The sequence below is a fragment of the Sinocyclocheilus rhinocerous genome, unplaced genomic scaffold, assembly GCF_001515625.1.
Source record: "Sinocyclocheilus rhinocerous isolate Xijiao unplaced genomic scaffold, SAMN03320098_v1.1 scaffold24, whole genome shotgun sequence".
NCBI lineage: Eukaryota > Metazoa > Chordata > Actinopteri > Cypriniformes > Cyprinidae > Sinocyclocheilus > Sinocyclocheilus rhinocerous.
Window position 1 is genome coordinate 2,406,551 of NW_015647124.1, and position 10,391 is coordinate 2,416,941.

Genomic DNA, 10,391 nt, shown 5'->3' on the forward strand with positions numbered 1-10,391 from the left:
ATTCTCTTGTAAATTAAAAAGTAATGCGTTACTTTACTAGTTACTTAAAAAAAGTTATCTGATTATGTAACTTGCGTTACTTGTAATGCGTTACCCCCAACACTGGTTGCTAGCAGCTAAAATGATTAAAACCATAAAAAAAAAATGTATTGTAAATAAAAAAAACTTTAACTGAAATTATATATAAACATCTGATTTCAGCTCGTTACCAAGGCATTTCTCATTTTCCTTTAGTTTAACTTGATGTAAAATAATTAAACTGAAACTTAAATAAAAAAGACGGTAACACTTTATTTTAAGGTGTCCTTGTTACACGTTATGTTACGGGGCTGACAAGACGTGAGACGTGCGGATCCATGTGCAAACAAGGCAAGACTAAGCTAGGCTAGGAAGCTAAAGAGGGCTCTGTAGAGTAGCTATCACTGCTGGCGATAAGCGCATACAATACTCGGCAGAGAATGATTGTTTGAGTGAGTGTTTTATAGTGAATGTGTGATTGATGACAGCTGTGTGCAATAAGTGCTGTGTGCAATCAGTATTATTAAAATGTTCTTCAGACTAAGAAACGATTCTTCTATGGCACTGCTGCGGAAAACTTTTGGAAACTTTATTTTTTATTTTGATTATACCCCTGAATATGCTGTCTGAGTCCCTATAACAGACCCCATTTACCCTGCTTTGAATATAGTGGATCCACACTCAGCCCGTCAGCACACATGTCAGCTTCTTTCCTCTCCACCTCCACACTCTTGCCCTCGTCTGCTGGAAGCAGATTGAAGAGCAACTCATTTGTGAACAGGACCTGTTGCTGAGGCTGACAAGTCCATCACTGTCCTGTCACTGCCAGCAGCTTGTCTGTGCGGAGTTTCAGGTGGCAGATCCAAAAAAATCTGCCTGATGGACGAGTCTGATGTGTTAGCTCTGCTCTGCTGTAGTCACTTGAGGTGAGCTGGATCGCCCATAGTCATCTGTCCTGCTAGCCTGCCGGAACCTTCTCTGCAGTTTCCTCCATAATTGCACAGATGGCCATCTACTTATGAGGAATTATGAATTTTAAACTGTTGGTTGCAAGTGTTTAAAAGTGTTTTGGCACAAACTTTCATTGTTTTGCATTAAAAATATGTGACCCTGGACCACAAAACCAGTCTTAAGGGTCATTTTTTCGAAATTGAGATCTATGCATCATCTGAAAGCCGAATAAATCAGCTTTCCTTTGATGTATGGTTTGTTAGGATATGACAATATTTGGTTGAGATACAACTATTTGAAAATCTGGAATCTGAGGGTGCAAAAAAAATCTAAATATTGAGAAAATCGCCTTTAAAATTGTCCAAATGAAGTTCTTAGCAATGCATATTACTAATCAAAAATTAAGTTTTAATATATTTACAGTAGGACATTTACTAATTTTCTTCATGGAACATGATTTTTACTTAATATCCTAATGATTTTTGGCGTGAAGTTGTTTTGAATTTTTTCCACCAAATCAAGGCCACATGGTGTGACAAACATGCAATCAACAAACAAATAAATAAAAACATGTGTCCACCAGATCAAAGCCATGAGGTGTGAAAAACAAGCAGAAAATAAACACAAAATATTATTATTTAAAAAAACTTTTGTCGGCCAAATCAAAGCCATGTGGTGTGACAAACATGCAATAAATAAATAAATATGATTAAAATATTAAATAAATATTAAAATATTATATAAATATTAAATCATATATTTTTTTAACTATGTCCGCCAATTCAAAGCCATGTAGTGTGGCAAATATGCAAGAATGAATGTTGCGTGTTGAATGCTGGTTAGATGATTTGAAACTATTTCACAAACTTTGTGATGTGCAAAAATACAAAAACCGTAACTATTGTGTGATTATTGCTGTAATTGTTGCACGTCAGATCTTTAATTGTAGTTTGCTGAAACTCCAAACGAATCATTCTAATGTGCCATTGTTTAATGTCTGGAAATATAATTAGTGCAAATGAAAAAAAAAAATGTTTGCAGAAGTATTCAGCTCCTGTGCTGAAAAAGCCCCAAGATTGCCCAGATGAAACACACAGGACACAATTATAACTAGAGCACAATTGCCTTCTAATTGGCCTCTACCTGTGAATAATTAAAATAGCTGTCGCTTTCCTGGATAAAACACCCACTGTTCAGGGATTATTCAGTCTGTGAATCTGAAAGACAGCTGTGAAAGAAAATAAATGAACACTCGAAAAAAAAGTAGAGATGAAGTAAAACAAAAAGAGTACAGCATAAATATTATATATCAAAGCACTGAGACACTGTTGAAGAAGTGCCTCATATTTTTTTCTGAACAAGGAGACTTGTCAAACAGCACATAGAGTTCAATTATCACTTTGAAGAAGCTACAGAATTTGGTATTTGAGAAAGGAGTCGTGATATAATAAATTTACAATATATGTGTGGCCCAAATCACCCTATTAGCATGTGATTCCATACAAAGGAATAGTTCACCCAAAAATGAAAATTTGCTGAAAATGTACTCCCCCTCAGGCCATCCAAGATGTAGTTGCGTTTGTTTCTTCATCATATTTGTATAAATGTAGCATTGCATCACTTGCTCACCAATGGATGCTCTGCAGTGAATGGGTGCCGTCAGAAGGAGAGTACAAACAGCTGATAAAAACATCACAATAATCCACAAGTAATCTACACCACTCCAGTCCAAAATTCTGGATTATGGACTCGTGTTTTATCTGGAATTAACAGTTTGAAGTTAAATAACTCTTAATGATGGATTTGTTTCTTACAAACACGCAGCTTTTGGCTTCTCAAGATGTTAATTACGTTAATGTTAATTGCTGGACTGGAGTGCTGTGGATTACTTGTGGATTATTGTGATGTTTTTATCAGCTGTTTGGACTCTCATTCTGACGGCACCCATTCACTGCAGAGGATCCATTGGTGAACAAGTGATGGAATGCTATATTTCTCCAAATCTGATGAAGAAACAAACGCAACTACATCTTGGATGGCCTGAGGGTGAGTAGACCCCCAAATACTGATTTCTGATTCTGATTCTCTGCTCTTATTTGTTTGAGACCAGAGCTGTTGAAGAGGAAAGTGTGTGTGTGTTTTTTTTTTTTTTTGCAGGACATCTATTTCAGATATATGTTAAATACTAGGACATATAGAGCTTTAAAAGACATAAATCAAACATAACACAATTTCACTGTAGGATCTGTAATTATGTAAAATGGAAAAAAAAAAAGTGCCTGAACACTTGAAGCACCGTATTAATGCATACTTCTACAGAAAGCTTCATATTCTGTAAATGTGCTTCCATAAATGAGAATATGAGTGTAAGAGAGGATGACTAAAGTGAATGTAGATATATGTGCTCTTGTCTTAACAGATGTCTGTGTTATCGCTGTATCACTGATGATTCATTCAAGTGCATCTATTCACTTTAAAGTGAGTGTGCTCAATAACACTTTCTGCTGTTGTAGCACTGACACACAGGTGATATGGACAGAATACAATCGGTCATTTCAGTGAAGCTGTTAAGTTATGAAATTATTGTCTGTGTGTTGCATTGACAGCCTTGAGTTATCATTAGAAATGTTCTTGATTTTCTGTCCTAAAGGATTAATACATTAGAATAAAAAAGGAGCTTTTTTTTCTCTCCCAGCAAGATGTTAAAATAATTTAAAAGTATCAGTAAAGACATGTAAACAAAAATTTTTTTTTAAATAAACCCTTTATATCCTAAAAATAAGTATGATGTTTTTTAAACTCTGCTAACTGTTATAGATGATGATGATGATGATGATGATGATGATGGCCAGTGGGAAGAAACTGTTCTTGTTCCTGCATGTTGTGTTATCTGTGTGTCTTATCCTCAGTCTGGAGGTGTGCAAGTCCTGGACGGAGGGCAGAAGTGCACCAATTATCCTCACAGCAGTCCCGACTGTCTGTTGCATACTTTTTATGCCTGATTTAGTGGCTGAACCAAACCAGACAGTTATAGAGGTGAATAGGACAGACTCACTGATGACTGTTTCTGCAGGCTGAACCAGACAGCCGGTGATCTACAGATTGGGAAGGGCACAGAGAGCTGGTTTGTTTTGGTTTAAAGATGTTCAGAGATGATGGTGTTGAAGTCTACAGATAGGATTCTTGCATAAGAGCCTTGCATTATCGAATATGAATATAGCTGCAAGCAGCAATATGTGGAGTCCTAAACAGAACAGAAAGAAGTAGGATATTAAATGCACAGATGTTACATAACTAATCGACTTGCAAAGACAATATAGAACTAGGAATAATATCAAAAGACAATATACAGAATTCCAAAGCAGTACAGTTCAGATTCTTTGGCTTAAAAGGACAGTTCACACAAAAATGAAAGTTCTGTCAGGACCACTATCGTAATAATGATAGATACTTAGCATAAAGTTTGGTTTGGCGGTATGGTTCTGTTCTGGGCAAAAAACTCCCTGCCAATCCATGCAGCCTGTCATGAATAAGCAGGGAAAGCAGCAATAATAACCCCCTAGGGTTAACAGAACAGAACAAGGCAGATATCATTAATGTACTTAATGATATTTAAGTGTAACACTTTATTCAAGATAAAGGAGTCTGATTAGCAAGGAATATCAGAAAGCCAAGTCCTGACTGTGGCGAAAGGAGGGCTTAATTTCTGTCAGCATTTACTCTTGCTCATGTCATTCCAAAGCTGTATGATTTACTTTCTTCTGTGGAACACAAAAGAAAATATTTTGAGAAGTGTTTCAATGTTTTTTTGTACATAAATTAAAATCAATGGGGTCCAATGTTATTTTGGACCCCATTGACTTTCATTGTGTGGACAAAAACAGTTTTTTGGGTGAACTGCCCTGAAATGTAAACTGATATTTCCTACTGACACACTACAGCAAAGGATAGAAATAACTGGCTTAAAACCATTTTTGTTTTGGTGAAAATACTAGTGGCCTAAGACTTTTTACAGTATATACTGCTCTGACTTATAGAGACTATAGTGTAGTATTAGGTCTTGATTACCCTCATTTCTATCCACCTGCTTTAATGATTTCAACTCAACTGCTCAAAAACTGTTAGCCGCAGCTTCACTACTTGGGCCCCTAATGAATCTCACTCATCCGAATCAGTGCTGTGGGATAAATGTGGCCCCCAGTGATCACAGTGCGTATAATCGCCTCCACTCTAATGAAAAATACAAGCTCGCAGGCGTCTCAGTAAGAGTCGAGACCAAAACCCGGGATCAACCTGAACTCTGAGCATCTGCACATCATGCGTGGATCATATAATCACTGTGAAGTCATTCCTGATACTCAGCGGGAGTCCAAAAGAAACCTCACAGACCCCATGATAGTCTGGGCCTGTTGAATTGTGGTGATTGTGTTAATGTTGTTATGCTAGATGGATCAGTCCTTATTGTTTATGCTGCTGTGATAACTCTGGTCTTATTTCCTTAGCCTAATTAAAAGAAATGTATGTCTTTATCTCACCCTCTCACCTCCCCTGCTCGCTTCCTAATGGAAAATTGATGGTTGTGACAGTAAATTTCTGTTTGATGTGCTGTAACAAGACAGCAATTTCCTTAAGAAAATAAGAGGCAAGCAATCACCAATGTACACATAATGGCTGAAGCTAATTTAGCATTGGTTAATCGAAAGTCCTCAGCAGAGATATGTCAGTGCGTTTCTGTGGTCTGTGGAGCATTTAGACATCCCTCTGCGGCTGATTAGTTAAAGCTGACGTGGGTAATTTCTGCGTCACCAAACAGAAATGCAAAACTATCAATTTGCATGTTTTTTTGGAGACCTTCTACACTTTCAGTCCATTGGCTTAAAAAAAATGTCTGTGTGTTTTTTGACCGTGCTATGAAAGTCAATGGGGTCCGGTGTTGTTTTGGATCCCACTGACTTTCATTTTATGGACACAAATATTCTTCATGTTAATGTTAAAGGGGTCATATGATGCGATTTCATTTTTTCCTTTCTCTTTGGAGTGTTACAAGCTCTTGGTGCATAAAGAAGATCTGTAAAGTTGCAAAGACTAAAGTCTCAAATCCAAAGAGATATTCTTTATAAAAGTTCAGAGTCAGCCACGCCTACCTAAAACGGCTCGTTCTAACACGCCCCCACATATCTACATCACTATGTGGGAAATTTGCATAACGCCGCCCAAATGTTAACGCAAAGAAAGAAGGCGTAAATCAATGTCTTAGCATGCGTTAATTTTGTGTCGGTAGACGTTTGCCTATAAGGCTAAATTATGCCTAAGTCTTTCTTTGGCCTGCGCTCTGGAAGTTATCTGTTAATTCTGCTAATACTTTAATTAAAACTGAAACTAAAACTGAAACTAAACTATATAAAAACTAAATATGAAGGAGAGAATTTTTATCAGTTCATGCATGTGAATTTAGCTGGGAATCGAATCCATGATCTTGGCGTTGCGAGCACCATGCTCTACTGTTTGATTTTCAGGAAAGCCCACAGAAAAAGTGTATTTCCGCACTTAAAATGTTAAAATAATAATTTAACATTTTTTTGAATTTTCAAAAGTTGTGAAAAAAAGAATGAAAAAAAATAGATATATTGTAATGTACTGTGAGAAGTATTAACGCTGAAGGTTTACTGTTGTTACCTGATTTTTTAGTTTTTCTTAGTGTGATTTTTGGTGAATTGTATTGAATTCAATTAGGGGCAATTTGACCCATATCTAGGGCGGGACGATATGGCCAAAAGTGTTATATCACATAATTTTTTTTTCATATCATACGTTATTGATATTTATCTATTAATATCCATTAATATATATATATCCATTATTGGGGAAGAAAATGCTTTCCACATGTTTGTTAGACCTTGAGAATAAATGTAAACATAACTTATTTGTTCACAATTAAACTCCACAGAGTAGCTCCCTTTTAATTTAGGGAATGAAATCCATTTTATTTTTCCCTAAATTCTGTGATTTCCACTTTCTGGTTTCTGTGTTTTCTGAGATTTCATTTGAATTAATAAAACTTGAACAGTTTAATCGATCTTTTGAAATGTAATCAAATGAAAATATAGCGTTTTTTTCTGCTTATTAGCAACATGCACTGACCGGCTTTTGTTGGCGTTTTGTTTTGACGTTTATTTCTGCTGTGTGATCGGCTGTTAGATTAATCCATGTCAATTAAAAATGTCCAGAGCTTATCATCATTGTTGAAATAAATTTGATTGTGATCTCGATTGTACCCAGAATTTGAACCTAATACCCTGTACATGGGATAAACACAAGACTGGACTCTGGGAAACCAGAGGTTGTTGTTGTTATTAGTCAGGCCAGCACTGGCCTACATTGCACATGTATGCGCTGGTACAGTGCTCGACCCTCAGGCAGCTAATATTCACATATTGATTAGGCTGAGCTTTCTACCATGATGAGCACAGTGTTTAATTTTTTATTTATTTTTTTGCATCAAATGCATTTCATCATTTTAATTTCATTACCACAGGTCAGACCTTCATTTGTAATTCCTGTACAGATTAAACTTCAAAATTCAAGGAAGATTCAAAAGATTCATTTCGTGCCAATCTAGGCATCCAACTCAATGTTTTTGTTGCTTCACTCTGCATTGCTCTTATGAGAGCCCCTCTGTGATAAGTTTGCTTTGTTCCGCCACAGATCAAGATCTATAAAGAGGTCTGTTCTGCAGAGATGAACTTAATGCTCATTGACGTGCCGTACTCTTGTCCTAATAGGCCAGACCGGCCTCTCCAGCCCCCCGAGGCCTAAAGTAATTGATCCTGATATCGTTAGCTCCATGCTAATCCATCATTGAACAGCTCATTTACAGTAGAGCCACTGTATTCTCTCTCCTCTCACACCCACAAAAGTAGAGCAGGCCACAACAGCTGTCTATTTCCCTGCACAATGCTGTTCATTCCTGCAGAACTGTCCATTTCTGTCACCGCTCGCCAGACTAACTTGAGGCTTTATTATGGGGAAGATCAAAAAATGGAAGCTTCCCTCGGTTTCACACATGGCCACCGTGCGGGGCCAGTCGCGGTCCCGGCAAAAGAGTGTCGAGGGTCTGTGCGCCAGCACTCTTTTAGGAGTCCTGCATACTAGAACCTGGTTACTGGATGCCCAGTTGGGTGTATCTGCTGGAACGGACTCAAGCAGGACCCACTCCTCCTCCTCGTGCTCAATCGCTCTGCTCTTTCTCCTCTGCAGATGACGGGAACGAGGAGACCATAGACCTGCAGAGCGCCAGCTTGGATCCCCTTCACAACTTCACTGGCCAAGGTAAGCTCTGATTGCAATATCTGTGCGTAAGGTACAACTTAGCCTAGTTATAACTTATGCACTGCTAAATATATTTTCCTTGCACCATCGAAACATAACCCTACTAAATATTTAAGACTCTGCTTGGAATAAAATGGCATTTTGATTGATTAAATTGCAACAATAAGCTTTTACCTGACGAACTTCAGTACTTTACACATACACACTACCGGCCACCAGTTTGGAATTATTGGTATTTGTACGTAGTGCTCTTAAATTTGGTTGTCAATTCACCTTTTGGTGCTTAATCCTGTTCTGTACACACACACTTCAGTTACGGGACAACCGTATTCTACAACCGAATTGACTCCTGAAAAGTTCAGGTAGTGACAACCGCATTTACAGTTCTGTGCAAACTGGACAACTAGTTGTTAATGTATTGGAGTTGCGATGCAAGAAGTCACAGGGAACAAGGTATGTCTTGACTCATTAGTGTTGCCAGATCTTGCTATAAAAAAAAACAACAGATAAGAACAAGCCCATAATAAACTCAAATCCAAATGTGATATCTTGGAAATGAGCTACATAACAAAATTTTGCGAACTGCACCTGCCTACTTTATTAATTCCATAAATCGGATTGTTTTATGAGCCAAGCCGAAAGGTGGTTAATAAGCATTGCTTATAATAAATGGACATGGCAACCCTTCAAGAGCGGGCTCTGCAAAGTAGCCTTCAAAACACAAACAAAAACGACTGCTCTGTCGAAAGAGGTTTAGATAAAATTGCTGACCAAACAAGTTTTTGGTTGCTGTAATATTACTATTACAGCAATTAAAAATAGTGGATACCAAACACGAAGACACGAAAGGTTACCATGGTGACAGTCATCGCAATTTCAAGAGTGAGTACTGTTCCCGTACACACACAACATTTAGAGAATTCACCCCTTTATTTAAATGCGGTTGTCACTCCTGAAACTTTACAGTGTGTGCGTGGCCAACAGCATATGTTTTTATGCATTTTATATAAGTAGTCTGTTATCTGTTATATTTTATTTTCATTTTTCATTTTTTCTTTTTTTAATTTAAATTATTTAAATTTTTTTATTATTTTAATATTTTAAATGATTTCGTTCATTATTTAATACATTTCAAAGAACATTCAAAACCTATCAAACTTCTTCTGAAATCTTTTGCTTGAGAAGTTGTATTTGCTCTTTATTTGTTTACATTTTTGCTATATAATACAAAATATTATGCATTTTTAAATGTGCGCATTGGGTGTCCAAATACTTGTAGGGCCCCTGTAGTTAGTTTTGGATGTGTCCACTAGGGTGTACCAGCCTCATATTCCTGTTAAAGATTGAACAGATACATGTTAAAGCATCAGAATGGCATTTTCATCAATGTGTGTATTTTGTGTGTTAGTTTGCAATTATTTATCAGATATGAAAGTGTCTGAATTTTGGTTTGGACAAAAAAGAGAGTTGTCATTATACCATGACTCTTACAATCTTATCAAGGAGAGCATGTCCTTGCTCTTTCATCTGTTGTGAAATCAAGTGCATTGTGGGAGTTTTGCTGAAAAGGACAGCGGTGTTGTTGATATGAGTCACTCAGTGGTTCTGCTTTTGCTCTTTGTGATGTTAATGTCTCTTACTGCTCTGATTCAAGGTTCAGTTTCATCCAGATTGGATGATTCGTTTCAGAGTTTGGACTTTGTGCTTTATAGTTTACAGAAAACAAAATGGCAGCAGCGTTATTCATAAAAAGAGAGGGGAAAAAGAGAAAAATAGTGCTCTCATGCCCGAGCCAACAAACCATAACATATTTTAATAACCTTAAGAGTTTAATTCCAGAAAGTGATCTTAAAGATGAATGGTTAGAGAGTCATCTAAACCTTGTTTAGGAGCAGCAGAAAAGTAGTTTTTAGCAATTTGGAGGTCTTCTATGTTCGCTCCCAGCATTAATTGCAGTGTGTTTTTGCCAACTGATTTGTAATTCTCCAGTGTAAGCAGTGTTGTGGAGCTTCTCATCTCTGCTAATGAAAGCCAGACCTCTTTATGAGCGCCGTTTCATCCCTTTTTTCATACATTTTCTGCATATTCATGAG

At 37.1% G+C, this 10,391-nt stretch overlaps 1 long non-coding RNA gene across 1 annotated transcript in view; it reads left to right on the forward strand.

The window, feature by feature from the left end:
- Nucleotides 1-8,294, forward strand: part of LOC107708916 (uncharacterized) — a 75,666-nt gene extending 67,372 nt beyond the window's left edge. Inside the window, exon 3 of the long non-coding RNA XR_001636422.1 lies at nucleotides 8,227-8,294. This is a non-coding gene — a long non-coding RNA (uncharacterized LOC107708916). The remainder of the gene's footprint in view (nucleotides 1-8,226) is intronic.
- Nucleotides 8,295-10,391: the final 2,097 nt, after the last annotated feature.